Genomic DNA, 27,217 nt, shown 5'->3' on the forward strand with positions numbered 1-27,217 from the left:
TTTTTCCATGTATAACTAAGGAGTTATGCATCTGTGGAGATCCAGTTGTTGAAAATCTGTCCCAATATTAAGTGAATAGAGAGTGACAACACAAGCTTCTCTTCCAGTGAGCAGTTATATGTGAGCAGGGAGTACTTAAAACTTCATATATTATGTGTTCCACTGCAGACCTGATATGGGAACGGATGTGGGAAATTGTGCAATGATTCCTAGGCCTGTGAAAACCGAGCAAGAGAAATGACTGGGAATCTGCATTTAAAAAATCTGACATGGAGAAATGAGTACTTCACCACTTAGGTAATTTAATATAAGTCTAGCAGAATTTTTCAAGTTACTGGTGAGATGACTTCATCATCCCAATGTTCATTAATATTATTAGCCTTGTTTATTCCCGCTGCATAAAGAAATCCGAAAGTTTTTGGATGAGATTTTTTTTTTTAATGAGGTGCATTTTCAGTTAGAGGTATCAAGATGCTGTGGCCCTCCCCTCTTTCACATTTCTTCTCCATTTCATTTCCATCAGTATCACAGCCACATCAATCTCCTCTAGCTACAATTTTTAAGTGACCTTTTTTCAAACTCTTATTTCTTCAGTTCCCTTTCCAAAAACTCACGTTAGATCTATCCTTTTTATTGAATGTCATTGTTTCCAGGTTGCTAGTCTGTCACTTCTGCCTTCTTGGAAATTTGCTGCAGGACCCGTGCATTTCAATATAATGCCATGACAGTGATCTCTCCACAGGATCATGTGTTAGTGACTACAGTGACAAAAAACCCATAGAGTCAACAGAGAGTATGCTCTGGAGAGAAAAAAGAAAAGATGACATGATAACTCTCTCCCTGTATTTGCTATCCTGTCTCCTACTGCCCCTTTTTTACTCTTCTAGGACTTTTACCTGCCCTTTTTGGTTCTTTATTCACTATTTTATTTTCTTTTTTTGGTAACTTTTTTTTCCCTGTCTAAATCTTGTACAGATGTGCTTTTTTTTTAATGTTATTACTTTTCTTTGACTTGTCCCTACTCACCCTTATTTTCCATAGTTTTTACCTCACCTCCTTTTTCTAGGGCTTTTGCTCTTTCTCCTGTTCTTTCATCCCTGCTTTTACCTCAACCTTCTGTTAAGGCTTCTCTGTTTCTGCAAGAAAGAGAGCTCCTACCTCTTTACACTGAGTAATTGGTCTTTTCTTTCTTGAGTAACCTCAGCTCTCCTTTTCTTCCCCTCCCTAATCTTAAGCAGGTTGTAGTTTTACTATTGTAGCCCAAGGGAGCTGTTCCTTTCCCTTTTTGAGGGACAGGACAGCAGACATATACTCAGAGAAAGGGATGAGTGGACATCATGTGAGAAGCAGTCAGTGACCTGTCATTTAGTAACTGTCTTGCTCATGTAAAGACTGGTTTATATGAAAAAGGCAGCAAGTTGTCCATTTCCTTTTTAAGTACTTTGAAAATTAATACTTGGCTATTTCCCCCAGGTGGTCAGAGACACTGCTTTTAGCACCAAGATAACCAGCGGAGTGGACTGTGCTTACATATATTTTAATCTCCTGCTGACAAGAACCAGTGTTCCTAAGTTTAGAGAGGGGAAAGGGTACAAGGGTTAAAAGCTCTGGCACATGCCATTGAGTGCAGCGTGACCTTTGTGTTATTGGACAGTGTCGCGGATGGAGTGAGAGGGAGGCAAAAATAATGTGGTTTATTGGTGTAAAACAGTTGAGTTTACAAAGCTCAGTGGTAACTGCGACAATAGTTTGAGATTCGATGGCAAGGTACACTTTGTTATTTACTACACAGAGGACAGGGTCAGACAAAACTGTCAGGGAGACCCTCCCGTTGAGTCACGAGGTTCGGAAAAGATCCCCTTGCTTTCTAAACTCCCTCAGAGAGGAGTCTAGGTGCGGCTGGATCCAATCCTAGTCCCAGACTTGGTCAACGGTTTATGCCTAAAGGATTATATATGTGCAATTAATCCTTTATGTCACTTAGCTAAGATTTCCAAGTTAGCATGCTGTTAGTCACTTACCGAGAATCTGTTGTGGTAAGGAATCTCTCAACCTCGAGGAGTAACCTTGAGAGGCGTCCCTGCTCAAGGGGAGATCCTGGCGTGCAGCCCGCTGCCGTGCAGGAGAGCTCAAAGGGCTCTTGGGCTGCTCACTATTTATGGGGGTAAGATGATTGGCTCATAGTCATATTTCCATACTGACCACTGTGCTTAGGTGGGCACATTCCACAACAGCCCTTGGCTATTGTGTTGTTATCTGTCTCCCCCCACATCCAGTGGGTGTATCCTTCAGGACCAGACACAGACCAGATGCATCTTATCACCACAGCCACAGGTGGTCACCACCCGAAAGAGGCCAAGGGGGGGTGGGTCAGAGACGAGGGGGGAGCACACCGCCACAGACAGGCAGAGGCTGCATTGCTCTGTACCTTTTTCAGTTTGTGCCTTTATCCACCTCTTCCTTTATTGTCCTCTGAGCAGGATCACATAAAAAATGTTTTCAGGTTGCCTGTGTCCATAACTTAGTAATGTCTCACTTATATCATTGTTGGCAGCTGAAGATGTCTAAATACTAAATCTGATAGTGTTTATATGCCTATCTGTGGACATTGCATGAACTTAGAAGGTAATTAGCAGAAATGAGCATTTCTGCAAAACTAAGATGATAATTATTTAACTTGTCATCTCATAAAAATAGAGCAGGATTCAGTTAGTCCTGCATTAGATCTGCAGAGCCAGCATATGCTCTGGCAGTACCTTGCTTTGTGGTTAATTCCCAGTGGAAAATGCTTTTTTGCTAGGTAAATGTTAAGTGGCTATCACAATTTCAGCAACATTAGATTCTGTAAACTGTATTGCAAAGGCCAGCGATGATTCTGGCAAAAGAAGAAAAGTCAGTTTGATCCAGTTTTGCTTTTTCTGACCCCCAAGGCAACTAGCGGGTAAATAGTTAGTAATAACCACTTGCTGCCAAAGTGTATGGTATGGTCTTTTCAGATATCTTTTGATTTTGGCACATCCTGACATGCATCCCTGCACCAGTCTATATCCCCTCACATCACTCGGCAGGCATATTGATTCTACCCATTCAATTTAAGAGAATTATATGCTTTTCCTAGACCTCTGATGTTCACAAAAAAACTCGTATTCCAAGAGGGGACGTGGACATAATGGCCTTTCTTATATGAGTTGCGTCTAAGTCAGGAATGGATTAACAATGCTTGCATGTGAAGAGTGAAATATTTTGATTGTTTCTTTTTTTATTCCATGCTTTATTTTTGAAGAAATATCTTCTATAGATTCATACAGAACAACACTTCATTTTTCAGGGCATTCAACCCATCCTTTTTTATTTATAACCCAATGCAGAGATTCTGTAAAATGCCGTTGCAGGATAATAAAAGAAATATTTTCTCCTAGTGCTTACATACAAACTAACTGTGCTGTGGAACCTGAGTATTTCTTTCACTTATAAAATTCCATAAATGTAAGTCTGTAAACATAAAATTTATATTTATTTTTATGATTCTGGCTATTCCTGGTATGTAAACCCTTTCAAAAAGCTGGCTAAATCTTAGTAGTATCCTCAGATGTCTCAGTGATGACAGTTATAGTCAACCATCTCTAAGGCAACACATACCTTTTGAGGAATCCATATGAATCCTGGATTTTTTTTGTTCATCTTTAGCAGGGGTTCATTAAACAAATAGATGATAAAGAAACAAATAACACTCTTTATCATCGATAGGTCTGAAATGAGAGAGTCAGGACCCATGTATACATATGTATACATACGAAAATGTCAGGAATTGCTAAACATCCAAACTGGAATTTTCTGTATGAGTTCCCACACAGTAGAGGACATTAGGTGACTGACATGAAAGGAGATGGTAATAGCCAACAGCCATAGTTTCTGCAGCATGTTCCTAACAAGACATATTTTAAATACTCACTGATAAAAGGTAACAGTAATCTTTATTTGTAATAACAAAATCTCCTGCAAGATTGTCAGCACCCAAGTGGACCTACATCACAGGTTTCAACATATCCCAGAGCAGCCTGACAGCACCAAGCAGAACTGATATGCAAGTAGAAGTAACCTCATATTTGTCCTTTCTCAATATAACTTTACTATCACCAGCATAGACTGATTTGGTTAATGCTATCTGTTGCTAAAGTTGTGTGGTAAACAAGCACACAATACGGTATCTTTCATGGATTTTGCTGTATAAAGCCAAAAACAAGTAAAAGCTCTCATATTTAATTTTTCTGTTTAATATGATTGAATATAACTAATGTGTGGTCCTTATTAACTGGATTTGTTTAATTGTGTTTTAGAAAAATAGATGTTTATTTCTATTAAGCTATATAATTGAAACTTTTTAAAAAAAATATGTGAATATTGTTAATTGAGTAGCAAGATAATTATATTTGCAGTTGACTTACTGCAAATATTTTAGTTTTGTAAAATGCATCTTTGAATTGTGGTGCATATAGGTGGACTCTTCCATTTCATTAGTATTCTGGGTGGTTGGGATGTGCCAGCTAAATACAGCCATCCTATGGGAGCTTGCTGTAGTCATAGCAACTGGATTGCAGTTTCAAATAACTGTGTAATGGAGGTCTGGCTTATCTGAAGCACCAAGTGTTCAGTAAATGGCTGGCTCACTAATTAGTCAATGTGTTTCTTAAAAACAAACAGGAAAAATGACTCAGTAAATAGACAAGGAAAACTCTGATTTTCAGTCAGTTTTACATGACTGATGTATTATTGGTAGTTTCAAGAGTTAGAAGTCTTGCTTCTTGTTATGCCTACCAAACACTCAGCCTAAGAGCCAATCCTGTTGGGTACCTGCAGTTATGGGTAGAATTGCCAATAGCTCCTCTAAGTCGTGAGAACACTGTAAATGAGAGATACAGTGCTGCAATATTAGGCGTGGCATTCTCTTAAGCCTCTGATGGTTGACTGGACGCTCATTGAAATCACTGCAACTCTTAAAAACTCATCTGAATGTGATCTGGGTTGGGCTCAAAGTACAGAAAAACGATGAGATATAGTGAAGACAGGAAAGAGATTTCCATATAACATTCAATAAGATTTGAGTACCTAATTCCTTTGAATTTATCTGGAAGTCCAAGATGAAATGCAGTTCATTTTCTCAAACATAGTTTGTGATTAAGTCCGAAATAAAATAATAAATAATTCACTGGAATTAGTTATATGCAATTTTCACTCTGAATTGGATCTCAACACAAATGCTTATCAAGAGGAAAAAATTAAGTAGGTGTCACGAAGAAGACAAAATCGTTATGGCTTACCAAAGAGTCATGGATGAAGAATTAGAAGAATCATGAAAAATCTGTACTCTTTAGTGAAAAACAGATTATGATATCAATGAGATTTAGTATATATCAGAAATCTGTACTGACTCAGAAGGCAAAGCCATAAAAATCATTGGTGATACGTGGAATGATGTCAACAAAATATTCTGGATGCTGGAAAATGTCCGAGGTAGTAATGACAAATACGTCAAATAGAGAAAGTATGATTATAAAAGGAAGGCTAACTGTTAGCAGAGTCAGCTGTGACAAATGCACACTTGGTTAAGAATTAAAAGGAAATAAGCAAAATGTATTAAATCCAAGGATACCTTTTTATATGAAAATTTTACATATTCTGAAGAATATGACCAAGAACATTCAGAACTTTAATACTTTGTTTTTCAAGGGAGAATGTCCAATTTGTTATTCAAATCACTTAAAAATTTATGTATAGTGATGGATAGAATTTTATGTATGGTTTTTATAAATATATGTATATGTATAGTAGTTATGCCTCTGCATCTGATAGAGGCTTGCCCTTTAAATCTAGTAAAGCTGTTGTCAATTTTCTTGAACCCAATTATTCAGAAACTATAGTCTGCAGAAAGGATTGAAATATGAACTGCAGAGTTGGAAACACACTTAATACTTTCTATCCCCTCCCTCAAAAGACAGCAAATGTATTCTTAAATATTTACAAGATATTTAAATAAGAGAATTAGTGTCATTCTAAAGAACTTGACCTTCCACACAAAATAATTTGTACTGACCTGCTTAAGGTTCTGCTCAACAAAAAGGAAACCAAATTTATATCAGGTTTAAATCACAGAAGCATACCTAAAACCAGCAGAGGAATCTGAGAACTTTCTCCTTTCTATTGACGTACTATGACTGCCTGATGTTTGGGGAGATTTGTGCAAGTTCCAAAACATTATGTGCCAAAAAGCTTCCCATTGAGTGAGAAGTTTAGCAAGAGCTCTCAAATGGGCCATAGTCTTCCCCAGACCTGCTGAAAATGATTAAGAGCAATCGAGTGGTGTTGCAGCCCAGTTTCTCCCAATGCCTCCCTGCAAGCCAGGCAGGGGCTGCATTTATTTCTGATTTAGCCTTCTGCGTTAGTCCACCTTCTGTCTTTCTCCTATGACTTAAAGCTGACTTAGTGGCTGTGGAAGCGTTACCCCAGATTTCACTGGGAATAGTATCATGTTACTAATTCCAAAACTTACTTACCATAGTAAATTATGTTGGCATTTAAAAAAATCTTTATTTTCAATAAAGCAAAATAAAATTGGTTTTCCAATAAGTTGTCCTAATTACCTTGTTTCCTTTTTTCTATTTTTTTTTTTAATAGGGTGCTGAGAAACCTGAAGTGTCATTGCTACAGGCTAGTAAGTAATTTATTTCATTAAAATCCACATTTTTAGTGAAACCACAGTAAAATCCAGGTCAATTAAATTAAAATCACATTTTTGAGTTTGATTAGATAACAGAGAATATTGCAAATAGTTTGGATCAGAGTTTTATTTCTGAAGACAGATGCATTATGTTGTTTTCAATATGGTTATTTCAGTGCATGAGACAGATGTTGTGTAGGCACAGAAAGCTACACTGTTCCGATGTCTGCATAATTATTCTTCAACAATACATTGTAGTTAGTTTAAAATTATTTTTATATAACTGCAGGAACCTGCAAAGCTTACCCTGTTCTTCAGGTTCATAAAATCAATCTTCTTTCAAACAAATCTTCTTCTTTCTTGTCTGTCTTTGGATAAGAAGTCTTTCCAATTTTTAGGCAGAAAAAGGTTCCCTTTCTAATACAACCTGTAACCAAGGAGCTGTTTTTAAGTAAGTTCTGTCTTACAACTTTTTGGGTTTTCATATATAGTAGATATCTGAGACTTCTGAACACAGCACACTTTCAAACCAGCAAGGAGCAGAATTCCAGACCTGAAATTGAATCTAGCAAATACTATACTGAAGCCTAACAGGCACTTAAAAACACTAGTAATCATGTTTGTTTGTATGGCTAGTATGTGAAAATGTAATCTCTCAAATCAACTTCTTGAGGATATGGCAGCCCAAGGCATCCATTTGTTTGTATGGCTAGTATGTGAAAATGTAATCTCTCAAATCAACTTCTTGAGGATATGGCGGCCCAAGGCATCCATAAAAACGATCTGGAGGCCTTGAGCCAGTAAAGCTTTTAATATATGCTTAAGTATCCTCCAGTGACTTTGATTGCTTTCTCCAGACTCAAGTGAAGCAAATCCTTTGCATTTATCCTAAGAAAATTTTATGGCGCTTAGTTTTATGCAATGATTGACTGGTGTATGCTTTACCACTTCATGCTCCATCTCCTCATTGGTGTAAGCAACAATATGACTATTCCATCCTTTGTGCTTATCTCCACTGTAGATGATTAGTTAAACAAACTTGCATTGTGTGAGTTTCATCTAATTTATGCATTAAGGTTGTTTCTGAGGAAAGAAACTAAATGAGAGCAGACACTGCTGATAGGGTTGTCATCAGCCAGACGTCTTGGAATTAAATCTGAATTATCAGTAATGCTAGATCCCAGCTATCACTCACTGAAACTCCCATTAACTAATGCTTGAGGAGGACATGTGATGCTAATCACACTTTCCCCCCCCAGATATGTCCTGGCAACCCCATTTTAAATTGTTGTCATAATTAGAACTTATCTCTCATAGTGCCTGTCTTCAAGATAATGAAATATGTTTATTACATATATTCTGTGTAATATTATGTATTTTTATTAGACAAAATTGCCTTATTATCTGCACATAAAAAAGCAAATATAAAAAAAACCCTTGAGTAGAGAAATGTCTTGGCTTTATAAATATTTACACTGAACGTATAAGCACGTAAGTAAAGAAAATATACTGTGCTGTTTTATGTTTTAACAATATTATGCCTGTTATTTCATTATTGTAGCTATCACATTAAAACAACAGAATATTGCCTCTGCTACTTGGAAGTCCCATAGGTCTTAGAATATCTTCAGAGATGAGGGTCATATTCCCTTAATTTCCAATAGAAATTGTTAAAACCGCTGCAAAACAATGCTTTGAATTCCCGGTAAGTTTAATCATTCTGGTTTTCCTTTATGATTGTTTGCTGTTGCATATTTATGTTTTTGTTTCTGAGGAGTCATAATCTAACCTGAATTCTGACATCCTTTCACTAACACTGAAATGTTTACAGCTGTTGTCTAATGAAATCTAGGACAAAATATGAAGAAAATTAATTATCCACTAATGTGAACTATCTGCAGCTAATTCAAATTACCTCCTTTCATCAGATCCCAGACCTTCTAAAGAACAAATATTAATTTTTCTAGACATCAGGTGTCTAGTGCAAAAGATTTTCTAATTAATTAGTCCTTTCTTTAATGTTTACATCTAAGATAATTAAAGAATAATGCCATAAAGAAATATCCATGAAGATGAAGGGTTTTCTAAAGCAGTATTTTTTGCAGACAGTAACATAAAATGAAGAGTTTTCTGCCCCCATTTGCTTGAAAAGATGCACTTTTACTGGTGTGTAAAGGAATTCACACCCATGAGATTTTAAAATGCTGATCACAGGTGTATCATTATAGCCAATTAAACCTTCTTCTGTGTGTTAATGTTTTAAGATATATTCAGATTCTTTTATTTGTAAGATTAAATACTACTGGAATACTATTTTTATTGGAAACACAATACTACTTGTCTGGGACAGAAAATATCATTAGTAATTTCAGTCACTAGTGCTTTGAAGGCCAGCAAGCAAAGACGCAGTCCTACAGTCGCAGTCCTGCAAGCCTTGCTTGGCTTCTTTGCTTCTCCCTGGTTGCTTTGTGTACACGAATAGAAGATGACTGAGCAGAGGCAAGCTGGAATTATGATGTTTCAGTATATTTCCACAGGCAAGCTGCATATAGACATGAGGCCAGAGCTTGGAGAAAATTCGAGCCATTACAGCGCTGCTGTAGCCCAATATTAATTGCCTAAGTGTCCACCACCAGGAACAGCCAGAGCTTAGCAGTACTCAGTGTGTGTTCACCTTATGCAGCAATTGATTTCTGTGGAGTAAGCGGACAAATGTCAGCTGCATGATGAGCCATAGGGTTCCTCACGAAGTTACATATGGCCATTTCCACTGACTTTGTGTTCTGTTTATAGGTCATATCATAGTTTATGCCACTGATCAGGAAAAGTGGTGAATTGTGTCAGTGAAGATATTTTTGGAGGTAAAAAGTAGTATAAATAAGCAAAACCAGAATGTTTAAGAACCCTGAAATGTGAGAGAGTAACAAAAAGTATTTCTGCTTAAGGAAAATTTATTTTTAAATTAGTAATCTAAAAAACCATAATGAACTCTTATGACTGAAGCTAATGAAACCACTAAAATGTAATCACTGCCTAGGGAGGCAAAATTATGCTGTGCAGAATCAAACTAGCGTGTTTCTAATTGTCTTTGTATTGTATACCTGCATAAATTACATATTTTTCTATATTATATGATTTACCACTACCAAAACTTTAGATAAAAACACAAAGCATATAATTTAGAATTCTGATCATATATATAGTAGAAAGAGATGCCATATTAAGATGCTACTATCTGTTACGCATATTGTAAAGAGCATTCTTTCTACTAGCTGTAACTATTTACATCATATATAGATGTATAATTTGTAAGATAAATCAGTAAGACGTTACTTTGAAATAGTACAAGGTGGTATAGAAATAGTATTACAAGTGTATGTAATTGGAACTGCCTCATTTTTGTACAGCCTTTTTCATTAAAATATGAAATATGAAAATATGATCTTGCAGTATTTCAACAATATTTACAGTTTTACAGAAGAAAAAATTATTAATGTGTTTAATATTTGCAAGGAAGATGGTTTTGTGTCTTAGTTATAATTACAGGATCATCCCAGGGCTGATAGAACTGCAGAACCATTCTTGAAAGACTCCTGTTGGTTTTATGGATTAGATTGCCAAAGAGAGAACCTCAGGATAAAATGAGATATTTGGTTTTGTGCTTCAGTCTGTCCAAATTCTTCTTCCAAAAAATGTATGTTAAAGAATTAGTCAAGTTTTCTCTGTATTTATTTGATGATTTTGTCATGTAGCATTACTGTAGAAAACTTCCATAGTATAGGATTTGGAGGCTTTTTGGTGGATGATGCGCTTGTGGTTCCCACATTACCACTGATGCAGCAAGGCCACAAGCTATTCCTCCCATTGTTCCTTACTGAAACCTCCCTAGGCAGCGATTAAATTTTAGTCGTTTCATTAGCTTCAGTCAATTTATATGCTGGGTTTGCCTTTCCTTATCACTTCAGTATAATCTCATTCTCCTTCCTCTATCAGCCTCCATACGCTGTTCCTCAACAAGCATGTTCATGACATTCACTTTGTGGCAGGGAAGAGGAGCAGTATATTCTGCATATTACAGCATTTGGACTCAGAAATTAATCTTCAGCATATAGCCAAGACTTTGTAAGCCATTTCTGAAAAGCAGCAAGGCCTGTTCTATCCTTGCCTGAATACTGCAAACATTACATAGCTTGCAATGCTGTCATTTCCAGAGAACTTGAAATAAAGGAGGCCTCTAAGCTACTTCCATTCAAAGCCATGTACTCGCTCCTAGCTAAAGGGTAGAATGTCATCGCTAAGAATGCTCAGAATATGGTGATCAGGGAGCAGTTTTACGTCACATTAATAATAGAGGAGGCTTGTCAAACTTGAAGTAATGAGGGGGTTGGGGTTTGGTTTTTTTTTTTCTTTTTTGCTGCCTTGAGAACACAAAGTGAAACGGTAATATTTTGAAGTTTGGATTGAAGTCATGCCACTTCGAAAAAGACTGCATTAAACCTCAAAGGAGCTTCTGCCTTTGAACGCATTGCTGAACTTTGCAGTTTGGCAAAATATGCTTACTCACACTCTTCAGTTAAGACAGACAGCTAAAAATAGTTAATACAATCTGAATATGCATAAGAAAACTTTAAGGTGTCAAGCTATCATCTCTGTTGGATGAGAACTGAAATGTAAGCTAAAAATCTTAAAGGCCAGACTATGATGCCCTTCTTAATTTTGCAAAGTAATGTAGGTAAGCAGTTTCTGAATTGTGGGATTTGTCCCACCTATGTGTAGCTATATGGAAGTTAGTCTGCTTAGTCCAAGAAAATTGGCTAGACTCTGTACATGTCAAATGAGATGTTTGTGCCATCCCAAGATGTTCAAATGAGTACAGGAAGCTGCACGTTTGATACAGTTATGTGGGGAGGAATCACAGCCTAAATACTTTTTATTGTTGGTCAATTAATAAACTGCAAGAATGTGCACAAAATTCATATCAGTTCAAATGAAAAGTCTGTTGTGAAGTCTTTCAGGTGCAGAAATTTTTTGTAGGTAAACAAATGGGAGAACACTGCAGATTCCCAGTGAGATGATAATTCAGGAGCTAGACCATCTGAATGAGATGCAGATGATCAGCATGGAAGTCTGGGGTCTAAGTGCTTGTTAAATATTTATTTGTCTTGGTGGGAGCAGAAACCTGAAGCCAGAACCCCTTTGTTTTGTGTGAGTGCCTTATCTGTTAAGTGAATGACTATTCTGGATGGCAGAATCTTGGAAAAAGAAATCTGGGAGACCCTTAAGGCAGAATAAATTATAGCTGTGTAGTCCTTGACGAATGTTTGTATAACCTGTTTATAAAATTCTGCAGTGGCAGCTATACCACAACTACCCTAGGCAATTAACTTCACTGTTCCTTCATTACTATCAGAATTTTTTTCTCAATTTCTGAACTGACTTGTTAGTGTACTTTAAGCCTATTACTCTTATCTACTGTAACTATCGAGTTGAAGCATTTCCTGCCCTTTCAGCCTTTCCTTTGTTATGTTTCCTAAATCTCTGCTTATCTACCTTAGTTTGTCCTTGTCTTTGCTAAAGCACAGTCGACACAGTTGACAGCTTCATTGGCTTCGCTGAAGCAATAGTAGTCTTGCTGAAGCCTTGCTAATGGTGGCTAGAGGAGAACCATTATGACATGATTTTTCACGTTATTTACTGTGTGTATGTATATGTGTGTGCTTACACCCTGTGGTTTACGTTTGTTGCATATATATGGTTTTGTGTTACATATGTTTATTAAAACAGGCATAAATATTTATAACATTTGTTTTGTTACATGTTTGTAATGGTGTGATGCTACTGTCTAATGCTTGACTTGTAAACAAATTTAAGTCTGTTTTTAAACTTGATTTAGTTTCAGGTTGTTTTTCAGTTTGTCAAGATCAATGTGAATTCTAGAGCTCTCCTCCGACGTACATGGGGTCTTTCTTATTTTGGTTGGAGTTGCATATTTAATAAATGTACTTTCTGTTCCTTTATCTAGGATAATAATGAAAATATTCAATGGAGCCAGACCTAAAAATAGGCCCCTCTGTCTCCAGTGAGTATGCTTTACCATTTGATGGTAAACTATTAAATATTTCATAAATAGTTATTCCAAACATTTTGTACCTATTCTTTATTACTTTTGTGACAACTGTACTTCCCTGGTTCTCCCGTTAGAATATAGTGTGTCAAAAGCTCTACTAAAATTGAAATACACAAGATTTCTTCCTTATCTGCATGGTCTGTTTCCCTGTCAGAGAAGAAAATTAAAAAATTAGTTTCACATGACTTGTCCTGGACCAATCCATGTCAGCTCTTAGGCATAACATATTATTTTTCAGATGCCTCGTCATTTGTGATCAATTTGGGGGTGGGGACAAATTCTGTGATTTCAATTATACTTCCATAGCTGACTGGCTTATATTTCTGGTGTTCCCTTTTAATGATAGACACTGCGTTTTACCTTTTTGGTTTTTCAGTTCCTCACAAGTCCTAATGGGCTTTAATATGTCTGAATTGTTTCAGCTAGTTCAGTAAATTCATCAGTCTGTATGAATAGCTGAATTGTTTTAACCTGTTTTTCTTTATTCCAAGCTGAGATTTTACTCTTTTCTACAGTGTTAATTGTTCTAACCACCTGCTTGAAGCTAACATTTTAAAGCAAAAATATCATGCAGCATGTGAGCAGTCCTGGCGTTCTGATAGCTTTCCTTCTCCAGTCAGTACTAGACTGACACTTCTCTTAATGCTAACATCTGCAATGATTTCTTGTTCTCCTTGATTTCTTTGCTGGCTTCTTTCCATCTTAAGCTTTGACCTTTCTAATTTTCTTTCTACACACTCTTCCCATATTTTAAGTATAATTGACCTATTTCTACTTTCTCTGTGCTTCCTTCTTTTGCTTGACGCTGGTGAGGAGCTTCTGCTGTAGTTATTTTCAGCTTTTGTATTGGGATAGTTAGTGCTTGTTCTTGCACCATTAATATTGTTTGTGGAACTGCCACTCTTTGTAATTCTTTTTTCCCATCATAGCAGCTCTCACCTAGGGATTTGCTGAATCTATTGAACTCTGTTTTCTTAAAGTCTATTTGTTTCTATTCTGCTATCCAGCCTCCTTCCTTTCCTAAGTTTCATTAACTGTTATCATACCACGGTCATTGTCATCCAAGCTGCATTTCACCATGACCTCAGTCAATTCCTCTCTATTGATTAAATATACAACAGTCTTTGCACAGATTGCTTTTTATTGCCTCCTCTATGTGTATGTGCATCTTTAATATTTATCACCACTATAACTTCTAGATTCATCCCTGTTGTACTGCATTTGTTCTCATTTTAAAGATTGTCTGGGTAGTGTAAATCCCCATTATTACCTCGTATTGTGTCTTGGATAATTGCGGTATTTGTTCACAAAAGTTCTTTCCACTGCATGGTTTAGTCAACTGCAATACACAATAACATATTTAACACCCAAGTTCAAGTTCCCAGACTTCCAGCAAGGATAACTTCCCAAATTTGGATCTCAAGACAACTATCATATGTGAACATGCTAGCTTTTTCCATTGCAGCAAACTGTCTAATTTACTAAGCTTCTGTAGTGCTAGTCATTAAGTGCTTATTATTAAGAATTCCTGTTCAGCTTCTCTTGTTTCTTCCCCACACTTCTTGCATTGATGTACAGGTTTCCAAAGTGTTGGGCAGATTGAGCCATCTTTTGCTTCATTTCCTTCATACAGCATGGCAAAGCTGCTGGCTTTCATGCTTATGCATGTTTTTATCTTCATTATTGCAACCCAGGGCTATAGTAATCAAAGATTAATTTGAAAAAACTGCTGATTAAAATATCTACAAGAAGTTTTCAATCTCAGCATAAAAAAATTTTGTCATAAGTCTTCTATTTGCTGTCTTGACTTCTGGATTTCACTAACAAAGGGCAATGTCCAGAAGTTCAGAAGCAGGATCAGTCTTTGTGGCAACATAAGAGGGAGAGACTGTTCATGCATAATAGTATTACATGTGAGATTACAACTTGTACTAATTGAATTTAAATGGTGGTGGTGGGAGAGAAGAGGGAGCTTTTAGTCATGCTTTTTAGACTAGTACTTTAAATTTGTGCCTGCGTCCTTGGACTTTCAGAACAGTATTACTTTTAATGTTGCTTTGTAGTTACATCATGTTATCATTCAAAGTAAAGTATACTTTTTGCAAAAGAAAGGAAAAACGTGTCCCTAGAATTACACAGTGCTCGATTTATCTCTATAGATATATGCATAAATTTTGATTCTGTGTATAATTTTCATTTGCCATATGTGCAAGCCTGGTTAATCATCAGTTTATACTATGTATTGTCATAAACAGGCCTCTATTAACATGCTTTTCGTCTTGCAAATATGTGCTTTTCTGTACTGTTCCAGTCCAGAAAAAGTAGTCATCTTAGCACTTTCTTCAGTGAACATCATCAATTTAAAATAGTTACTTAGTGCACACACACAGTGTGACAAATGCAATATTGCTAGGCTTTAACAAATATGTTAAGTGACTTAGAAAATAGAAATAACAGTATGAACAGCAGGGCAAATGCTGTAATTTTGAAGACATAGCATGAACTTAAACTTCACTGTGGCCCTACGTATTTACACTCCAAGGAGGTATGAGAACTAAAAGGCTGGTTGGAGTTGTAGACATGAGAAAAACACGTAGAGCCATAGAATCAAAGAATGCCTGAGTTTGGCAGAGACCCCTGGAGATCATCTAGTTGAAAATCCCTGCTCAAAGCAGTATCAGTTAAGCAGGTTGCCCATGTCTATGTCCAGCTGGGTTGTGAATACCTTCAAGGAGAGATAGGCCACGGCCCCTCTGGGCAACCTGTTCCAGTGTTTGATCAAACTTACAGTAAAGCATTTCCTTATGTTTAAACAGAATTTATTTCCGTTTGTGCCCGTTTCCTTTTGTCTTACCGCTGGATACTGCTGAGAAGGGTCTGTCTCTGCCTTCTTTACACCCTCCCATCAGGTATTTATACAGGCTGTTAAGATCCCCCTGAACCTTCTCTTCTCCAGGCTGAACAGTCCCAACAGTCCGTCCCTGGGTGTAAGATGCTCCAAGCCCTTCAGCATCTTAGTGGTCATTCACTGGACTCGCTCCAGTAAGTTCATGTCCCTTTTGTTCCACAGAGCCCAGCACTGGACCCAGTACTCCAGATGTGTCTCAAGTGTTGAGCAGAGAAGTTAGAAATAATATTTTAAAATAATCCTAGTTATGATGGTGCTGGGATATATATTGTCACCATATCTTCTTTACTGCTATTGAATTCTCACTCAGGAGAATGACATTCACTGGTAATTTCATAGCACCTTTTTTGACTTGATACATACTGTATTTTCAGCAGCTAGTGTTAGAGTCACATGGAGTTCCACCTGAGTATAGAGAGGCCCTAATTCATCAGAAATTCTCTTTCCAGGTAACAACTGCTGTGACTAGTATAAATGAAATAAGAGAGGAAAAGAGAGAGGGTGCTCTGAAAGGGAGTGCTTTTTGTCATATGTTTAAATCCATTTATAATCTCTTGGGAAATTAAAAATGGAAAAATAGGGGCAAACAGATTGATACAGTTTTTAGATTACAAACAAATTCTGGGAAGCAATTCAAACTAATTCAAATGAACAGCACAGAAGAGAACAAGACAGTATTCAAGGACATCTAGGTAGAACAAAACTACAGTTTAAGGTTAATTAGTATGGGTGGGAAGTCTTTCTATCAGGTTTAAGTACCGAGCACATCTACATAATGCTGAGAAATTTGAGTGTACGCACAATATTTAGGTGCCATGATGATCGCATTTCTGCTTAAATGGGAAATCTAGGTAACAGAAATAATTTTCCCATTTATTCACGTGTGCATGAAGAAAAGGACTTCTAGAGTTAAACCTGAAGGAAAGCTCATGAACTCCTGTCTGGAGTCTTCAACTTTAATAAGAGGACTGGTCCCTCAGAATTCCTGGGTTGCTTATAGTCCTAGGTAATTCTGACTGTTAACTCAAGAGAACTCTCTGTGACTTTCCCTGGTAAAGCAAAAAATAGAAGTCTTGGCAACTCAAACTTATTAGAATTGGGGTTTTTTATTATTTTAAAAAAGCAGTATTTTTATTTGCGTTAGATTTGTGATAACTGCTTTAACAGCAACCCTTTTATGAAAATGAATACTTTAAATCAGAGCTGTAAAGCCCTATTTTATAATTTTAACTACATATAGCAGACAAAACCATCATTATCCAACAATTAAGGTACATGAATTATTAATTTTTAATAAAAAATAAACTACTTGCTCTCTAATTAAATTTGTAATCAAGATTGTTCCAGTATATCATTATATCTCTTAAGATTTTAAATCCTAACTGAGTTTAAATTGGCATAATATTAAAATAAATTGTTTCTCTGGAATGTTCAATTAATAAATGTGCAGGTTTTTACTGTGATTGTTTCCATTAGCTAACTATGTAAAAAACTATACCAAGGTATATGAAGAGCTCAGTCCAATATAGTTTTAAATTTGTGGAGTTTTCTCTACTGATCAATGAAAAACAGCCCCTAGATCATGCTTTAGTCTCTGTTGGTATGCATGAGCTGTTTGTGGAGCTTTGAAGAGATTTACCCCTTGGCCAAGACATTATTAAGCTCACCACTGGGATTTCTTTAGAAGAACAGCCTTATATGAATCCAAGCAGAGGGATTTTTTCATGGAGCTTGATGGTGTTAATCCTCTAAACCCCAATGAATGTCAGTGAGTGCAATGGATGCATAAATTCCATACGTGTTCTTGGAAACTTTCCTGAATAGATTCTAAAAATTTGAAAATAGTAATAACAAACCTGTAGTGGATCCACAGATCCATATTCACGTTGATTCCTTCCCATTTTCAAATTCCACTCTCCTAGCCAGTGGTGTATAAAATACATATATATGTGTGTGTGTGTATAAAAATACATGCATATGTATGTGTGTGAATCTGTGTATGTATATGCATACAAATATGTATGCGCACACACACACACCCTGCCTACTTAGTTAACTCCCACCTTACTGCTCCCTAGTCACCAGACAGACATTTCTTCTAGAGGTTTTAGTAGAATGCTCCTTTGTAAATGGACCATTTGTAAATAGCAGTCAGGAAAATTTCAGACATGGGAATAGAGTAATATAATTACTTAAGATATTCTGAATTCAACATAAATTATACAACATGTTGTTAAAAAGTATTTTTGGACAGCTCTAGGGAATCTTGGATGGTCAGTTCCTCCGAAAGTCTAATATAAAAAAAAAAAAGTGCTTGTATCTGTGAAAGTTGGTTGGTTACTTATAAATGTACCATCTAATGCAAACAGACAGAATATACTGCAACAGGAGGCATTGTAGTGACTATCCATGTGTTTATATCCCACATAGAGTGTATATATAAGAAAGTAAACAAAATACATTTGGAGTAGTGGTTATGAATTGACTTAATTTCTCCAAAACACTTATCTCATGCATTATATGTGACCAAGCAACCATAAAAAATAACCTGAATTGGCTTCCTGTTAAATGTACTACAGAGAACAGAAGGAACCCTGAATTATAAACAGAAATTATAAATTGTTATCAAAAATTTTAAATGCAGAGATATATAACAATTTCTTAACCATTCAGTATTGTGGATATTGAAGTAAAAGCATACAAATTCAAAATTTATTTTATATCTACTAAATTGATCGTATCTCACTATACATACATATATATATATATTTCCTCTGATTTAATGGATAGTAAAATTTATTTAATGAAGGTAAAGAGAATCTGGAACTTGGAAGCAGGAGAAGTATTATACAGCATTATTGTTCAAACACATAGGAATATACTGTTTTCTCTTGTCCTGATGCCAGTGTCAACTCTTTGCCAATGGGTAGCATATGTCTGGTATTCTGAAGGCTGGCTTCTAGATGGACAGCAAAGCAGTGACATGAAATCTCAATGTATTTAAAGTATAAATTATTTAGTATCTATTGGGAGAGGACCCTCATAAATATCCAGGATGTTTTCTTTGGAAAGCTCAGCCCCATAAGTATGGTAGGTTCCCAAGGAGAGATTCTTCATTAAGCTGTATATAAGAACAATGCACAATAGTAATTGCAAAGCTGAATATTTGGCCACAAATGAAGAAAAAATAGTGCGGAAAGAAATGTGCAGCAGCAATATGCTGTGACACCAGTGTTACAATACTGTGTTATACAAAGAAATGTGTACAAGGTATGATTTGGAATGAAGTTGTCTTTGAAAAGGGAATAAGCCCTACACAATTCTCACACCAGTGCAGACCTCTGAGCAAAAACAGAGAACTAAGGACTGTTTGGTTCATTTATATCGTATGTTTCAGTTGTACCTTCTACCCTGGCTTCTTGTGGTATTAAGGCAGAAATATTAACCTCATTATTTTCAAATGGAACCCCAATCCTTAGCAGAAATTCTGAAACTGAATTTTGCAGGAGTTTCCAGTGTCTCTAAGTGGTTTTGAGGAAACAGCTGTGGAACCATATGTGAACCATGTATGAACCTGTGTCACCAACCTTGTAAGCTGGCTGAGTCAGCTCACGGCTTATCACAAGGGTGAGTTTTGTTATCTGTCATTCTGTCTTCAAGCTTTCTACCCTGTTCCTTCTATTTTATTGCACTGGTTACCTAATAAAAGGATGTAGTGTTTCCCACTGTGAGGAATTTCTAAGTTATTTTTGTGGATTCATGATTACATTTTCATATGTAACTGCTAGTGACTCTCTTCAGAGAGGTTGAAATACAAGTTTCTCTTGAGACAAAGTTGAACACCTTTTTTTTTTTTTGCTTGTTTTGTACATAGCACGGTGGTAATATTTTTAACAAATTATTCACACTGTGTGGACTAGTCACAGATATGAACTATCATTCTTCTTGTTCCTTGCTTCCATGGTTTGTAAATGCATGTCAGTAGGACATCAAATGTATATATATCTCAAATACTTTCACAGCAGTAATTGCTGCATTATGGTTTTGGTTCTTCCACCAGAGTTAAACTTTGCAGGACTGTCGATTTGTACTTCCTGTAATAAGGATTTCCTCTATGTGCCATTGACCACTCTGTTTTAGTACTGACATATATAACCAGAAATGAACTCCACATAGATGATTTCTCTTTTTCTTGGAAGCCCAGCTTGAAACCATTAATACTTGAAGAATGATTATATTGGTAGTACCACATTAATTTGTTTATGGAATATGTAGCCACATACACAAGAATGAAAACATTATATAATCAGGATTTTTAGTGAAAGGACATTCTGTTTTACCTGAATCCATACATCATATGAAAAATAGTAAGAAGAACTACTTAAGAATTTAAAACTATTTGAAATGACTCTCTATAGTTCCTCTCTTTAAAGTTTAATTTACACTTTGGAAAAGCCCATTCTAATTCAGGAATTTGGGACTAGAACTTTCACTAAAGAATGGGTGAATCAATTTTTAATCAGCTCCAGTAAGTTCATATTGTGCTGTAATTAAAAAGTAAAATTAACAGAGACAATTTAAAATTCATTAACATTCAGCAAAAAAATTCCAATATAACCACAAGCAAAATTACCCTTGTGTTTGTTTGCCCAGTTGTGCAAGACTGCATTTTGGAAAAAAAGCGTTGCTGGCTAATATGTTAGGAGTTCATAAATAAATCTTTGCATACCCTCTTACTCCAATGTTGATGAATCAGTGTTAGCATTAATTAATATGCTTGCATAATTTTAATTCATGAAAGTAAAAATTGTATGTGAGCATGTTTTGCATAAAACTGAATTGTTTTGATGCTTTGTGATCATTGTGTTTGCTTCATTGTCATGGTGTTACAATAAGTATACATAATATATAACTTCAGATAATAGTCATGCCTGTGAAAAGATTAGAATGCTTGGTCCTAAAGCGTAGCACTCAGGATTTGTTATTACAGTTCTTGAGCTTTCATAATATAAGACAATATGTTTCATAATTTGCTCTTTTTGTCTCTATGCAGAGGATAGAGTTGACAGTGGAACATGTGAAACTCACTGTTATGTCCTCTATGCTAGAGAAAACAGTGTTCAGACAACCCAAACTGTACCTGGGCTTTATTAGTTTAGTGGTAATAGGTTAGAAGGTTATCAGAAGATATTAAATATTAGCAAGGTTTCTGCCTACGTTTCCTTTTTGATTTAAAGAAACTCATAGGAGTATGCATATGTAATGAATTTTTCCAAGGTCTGTGTGAAAATGACTCTCTTTTTAGGGAAAGTGATGCTAAGCAAAAAGACTAGACAGTCTTATTTTCTTATTTTTGGATAATGTCAGTTAGGTAAGATTTAATACATGTCAATGAGAAATCCAAAAAGTCAGTCTTCCTTTTCTCTGGTTTTAAAATTAACTCATACTTTTTAGGTGCCTGCTCTTCCATAAGTTCATGTTCTCTTTTGCTTTGAACTTTAACATCTTTTAAAGTAACAAGGTGAGAAGCTTGCTCAAAGTTCTTTATTATTCAGTACTTTTTGACCTTTTAACCATTTCTAAGACTAGTGAATGCTAAAGGAAACCAGAACAAAGCAATAAGCTAACATCGTAACTTAGGCTTTATATGCAATTTTGATTGATTGTGTTAAGCCAATGTCAATATAGACTATTAAGGCTTTCAAGCCAATCAAATTTGAACTCTTCAGTATGTACATAAATTGTTTTTCATTATACTGAGAATTCAAAGTACCTATATAAATCAGTGGTTTGTAGCAGCTTTTAAACAGAGAATGGGACTGATTTAACTCACACTGATGTTGATATGAGTATGGAAATCAGTTGGCATGGGTCTTTTGAAGCCTCAGGGAACATGAAAATTGAATATGCAACCTGAGTGTTTAGTGCTTAGTGTTTTGAATGCATTCTGTCAGTCACAGCTCGTGTTCCAAATGTGTCAAAAGCTCTCCTGAGTGCCTCTATAAGATGTGTTGACTTGTACATGTTCTGTATGTAGCTCTGCTGGGAAGTGGAAAGAATTGTTCAGTTAACAAATTTTAATACTTCCCCTGGGAAGCTCAGCCAGGGCAGTTTTTCAGGTGCATATTTATAAGGACCCCACAGTATGATTCTGTGATATCGATGTAATAGAGAAATTGAAAGGCCTAACCCCTACAGTGATCATTGTAAATCTTCCTTCAATTTGTTCTCTCTTGTCAGCTCTCTTTTGTACTTTGAGAAGACTCTCTCCCCCACTCTGGATTATTAGTCTCTGCAGCTGTACTCTTCACTTGGATTCTCATTATCTGCTAGAATTTGGATGCAACAAGCCTGCTTAGATTAAGGCAATACTCTGTGAAAACAAGGGTAACCCCTATCTTAAAAGAATGAACGATCCTCTTATGATAAGGGACAAGACAACAAAGAGTGATTAAAAGGACGTTTCATAATATGAGTCATTGAGAATGTAACGAACTGCAAAGTCATGGTGCCTTGGAAGCCAAATTTCCCAAATTCATGTCTGTAATTAGAGAACCAAGTCCCTTCTTCCCTTATTACCAGACAGCATTTCTGATTTCACTAGACCTTTTCATAGTGCTTATATTTCCTGATTAATGCTCAAAACTCACACCAGATTAGCATTGCCAGCTAATTTATTAAGTTCTGCCTTTTGTTCATCATAACATTTGTCTCAGCAGGATAATGAATAACCAAAATAATCAGTTCATGCTTTTGACACTGCCATTAAAACCAGCTTATCTACTCGATTTACAATGAATATGCATCAAAATGAATGCAATTGACTTGATGAAATGAAAGATGGACTGCAACCTGTCATGGCCAGTTTTCCTGACCATACAAGCTGCATACCAAAATAAGTATTTCTGGGAATGGTTCACAGGAGAGCTAACACTGGCTCCCCAGTCCTCTTGTACTGGATATGGCCTGGCTGAAGGCACGGTTGGGCTCCCCAGGGTGACACAGTGATGCTGGTCTCAGTACTCTCTGTGACTGGGGATTTGGAGGTACAGCAGCCCCTCAAATACAGTACAATTTGAATTAGTAGTGAGAATAATTACTTTTATGTAAGTGTAGTAACAATTTTTACCTAACATTAGATAGCTACTGTGGCTTGAAGGAAAAAGACAAGAGATGATTCAAGGAGACAAACCACTAAGTTAAAAAAAAAAGGGGGGAAGGCAGGTAACCCCATAAACGCAAGTACAGAACAGGGATCTGTCTCTGAAACATCTGGAAATGGAAGGACACACTGCACTAGATATATTAGGTGGTGATGTGTAAGAAGTAATTTCTATGTTAAAGCAATATCTAAAGAAAGAGCAGGAAAACAAGCGAACAAACCTGAGGCTGTTTTATTAGTTTTTTCCTTAAGACCCTAGATTCTGGAGTTGGTCACTCAAAGAATCTAACTGATATAGATGAAGTACAAGATAAAGTATTGATGATCAGTTGATTATCTTCTTTTCATTATGGCATTGTTTTTGTAGTAATATCTTCCTGTGTTAAATTTAAGCTAGTATTATTTATATATTTTGGAACAAATCTAAAGATAGCCAATTCACTGAGGGATTAATTAGCAGTTAGTGCTAAGTATAAGAGGTTCTAGGCCTGGTAAAGGACTTTTAAGTTCTAGTTTCATAGGTAAATCTATGCCTGCATGCAGTATCAGCAAATGAGTCTATTACTCTGTGTGCACCTGGACCAATTACCAGTTGTTTATATTACTCATCCATGAATCTCAAATTACCTGAAAAAGCTATAAAACTTGCTCTGGAAAGACCCGTTTTCTCCCTAGAGTTCCATATTTGGCTATTTTGGGGCTTAGTCTTTTGTTGTATCCATTCCCTCAAGGACATTCTTTGAGGAATCTGTGTACCAAAAAATAAAAACTCATGGAGGATTGCTGATAAGAAACACTGAGGCAGACGTTTTGCAGCATGAGATCTGGGAAGCAAACTCAGGTAAAGAGGCAGGCATTTTATGACCCATGCAGATGGCTCCTTCAGGGAGAGCTATTTTCCTGGGATATGATGAATAGTTCCAGGCAAGAATGAATTAAGTCAGTGGGCAATGAGAATATTTCCCATTTGTGCAGTAGTAGAATGGGTTGCCTCTTCAACCACCAGGTTAGTGGACCATTGGCTGCCGCTGAAATAGTGCTCTGAAACCTTTTTGACCTGGAAAGATGTGCTTATTATTCACATTTCTCAGGTGGAAGAAAGTTCTCCATCACTTATGCCAGTGCATTTATGGTTTATTTCAGTCACTACTGCTCCTGCCTGTTTAATTCACTGTGGCTCCTGCCGTATATTCCTTCTGTCCATGATTTTTTGCCTGATCACTGAGGGATGGGCTGGCAACCAAACATCCGTGTACATCTCTCCCAAGCCATTGGCTCAGGTGTGGCAGAAATCAATCTTATTAATATGCACAATGAGTCACACTACAGTTTGTATGTATAGGTCCTGAAAAAAACCCCACAGGCAAAATAGCGTCTTGGACAAAGTGCAGATGAATGGCTACAGCCTTGGGTCTTGTCAATATGAATGCGTGACAACTGTTACAGGGGCAGAGCATAATGGCAACAGTTAAACTGGACTTAACCTGTTTGAAAAGGCTTTGAGAGACAAAATTGTGGCTAAAATCAAGACAACATATCAGTAAGCAACAGCACTGTGTTAAATGGTGCTTCTGACATAATCCTGGTGCTGAGGAGGGTACGTTGGAAGGTTCTCCATGCCTTTTGCGTAAACTTGAGAATTTTTGTAATGGTATTCTTGTCCTAAAGCTTAGAAGGAAAAGAGTAGTGTAATTGCAGCAGTGGGTGGTGGATGGATAGCTATAAAGACAGTGCCTTCAGCTCACTTACTCAGATGCTCTGTAGTACTGGTGGCTGAAAAAGGTGGCATTGCCACCTTTTTCAGCCCACCATCAGCGTTAATGTATCAAGAAATCTTTAGTAAAGCAGCAAGCAATGTAATTCCTGAGAAGCAGTTATGACTTCTGATAGAAGACATACAACATATATTCATCTGAATAAATAAGTGCCAGCTTTCACAGAAATGTGGTCAGGGTATTGCAGAGGATGACAGCAAAACTTTCTGAGAATGTATGGAGAAACGAATGGGACCCCCCCCACTGCTGGGGTGGGAGGGTTTTTTCTATCAACAGCGAAAAGTTCAAGTCATGTTTGGAAGAAGAGGGCTGTATGTAAAGAAAAGTATCCTTTCTCCCTTGAATTTTCACTTTCAGCATAGAAGGCAAATAGTAAGCTCTTTAATAAAGTGTTGGTTGGGGTTTTTTTTTGCATTCATATATTTGTTTTTAATACATAGAGTATATATTTCCAGTTAATATTTTATGGCAGGCCATTGAAAAAAAGATGGCTGCAGAGAAAATACACCTTTCTGTCTCTCTTTATCTTTTTTCCTTCCATTTTACATGGGAAACCCAGGAATTAATTGCTATTTCTGGCAACACACAGTGTCTCAGGCATCTTTACTTCTCCAAAAGCAAATTCCCACCCAAAATCCAAGTATTCTGTGCTTTGTTCATATTGGGTTAAAAATCTTTGGGAAACTGTGAAGAAACATCCTCCCCTTGCCATGCTTATTCTCTTTATCTTGCAGAGTGCCAAATGATGTCAAAAAACAAGGTGGTTTGTTCTTTTTTGCTTTTCAGTAGCTTTCTTTCATTGTTGCTGTTAATCTCCTAGGCAGAGGGAGTAATTTGGCTGAATAGCATCATCTTTTTAACCCCAGTACAATGTTCCCTTTTCCAACTTATCAAAGAGAAAAAAAAAAATTACTTTCTCTGCTTGACTGCTGTAACTAACTTAGGTGTCTTTACTTTTCTCTGTGGATTCTCAGTCAAGGTACAAGCATTGCTGCAGTCTATATTGGGATTACTTAAGTTCTAGAGGAATTAGGAGGTTTTTTTAATGTGTGTGTTTGTTTTTCCCTGGGAAAGGAGTCCTCCAAAATAGAGGAGTCAAAACATTAAGGCAAAAATACTTAGTCAAAATGGCTATTGACCATCTCCTCCTTTATGGATAAAACTTAAACAGCGGTGCTGATGTGCTAATAGTGCACAGCTGACTTCTCAAATGTATTCCTTCAGCACGCTGCCATGTGGTGATGCACTCTTCCAGTTTCCTCCCTCCCCCAACTCAGGAGTCACAAACGGGCCTTTATTAATTCTTCTTAATTTCTGCAGTATTCCTGAGCTTATAGGTAGTGTAATTGTCAGAAGTTGTAATGCTTTTGGCAGAAGTTTTTAATACTTTTCCGCTTAATATCTACAGTTGGCTTTTATCAGAGACAAGGTATTCAAGAAGATGCGCCTTTGGACTGATCAGGTATGGCAGTTCTTTTATATTGTGTTCTCAAGTTTGAAGGGTAATTCAGGTTTGGGTTTCTTTTAAGTCACATTGCAAATGAACATGCTTTCTCTTTTCTTTCTGTTTGCTAGAGATAAAGCCAAAAAGATGTTAGTCTTTGAAAAAATATTCTTCTTTCTTGTTATCCATTTGAGGGAAGTGTTTTGTAATTCAAATGATATGTACCCACAGCCCAGCCGATCCTCGCCCTCTCTGGCTGCCTACAAACCTTTGAGCACTAAGGATCATAAACTGTGACAATAGTTTCTAAGGTTGTTATGCAGCTACTTGTCAATGCCAAGCTATGGGAATTTGAATTTTTTTAAGTTCTTTTAATAACAATTTATATTTTAGTTATGTTTTATTTATATGTTTATATATTTTTTAACTGGTGAATCTATTTTTTTTCTTTTGTAATGCTCTGTGACTACAAATACACTGTAAAAAGGTACTTATATCAAGCTGGTAAGAAGCAGGGTTGGTACCACATAAAAGGTGCAAAAATTTGTTTGGGAATATTGTGAGGTGTGAGAACAAGAATGTCCAACAGAAAACTATTTAATACCTATGAAACACATGTTTGTGCTTGATAAGTAGAAAAGAATTGTTTCTTCAATGAGTCACCCTTCTTCACAAGTATGTGGGTGACAGAAGTTTCGTGGTTATAATGTGAAATCCAGAAGCCTTCAAACCATTTGCTATAAAAAAGGAAATTCTGCAACTTGTTTTTTTCCAGTGTAGTTATCCATTGCACACCACTCAATTATCATGGGCATTATTTAAAATGATTACTTTCTCAGAACTATTTTAAGTCCAGATTCAATAATTTCTCTGGAAAGAAAGGAGACACTTTCCAGGCTGAATTGTTCAGTTTTGTGAATGAGACGGAACACTAGGGAAGTAAAAATACCTGCTCTCAAAGAGCTAGTCGCAAGTCAACTTGTTCAGCTTGGTCCAACTCCTAGTGAAGTCAATGAGAAATCTCTGAGACTTATGAAGCGTTAGATACACTTGTACATCAAGTAGATACACAATGTACATCTCTCA

Source organism: Egretta garzetta, unplaced genomic scaffold, assembly GCF_000687185.1.
Source record: "Egretta garzetta isolate BGI_Z169 unplaced genomic scaffold, ASM68718v1 scaffold209, whole genome shotgun sequence".
Classification (NCBI taxonomy): Eukaryota; Metazoa; Chordata; class Aves; order Pelecaniformes; family Ardeidae; genus Egretta; species Egretta garzetta.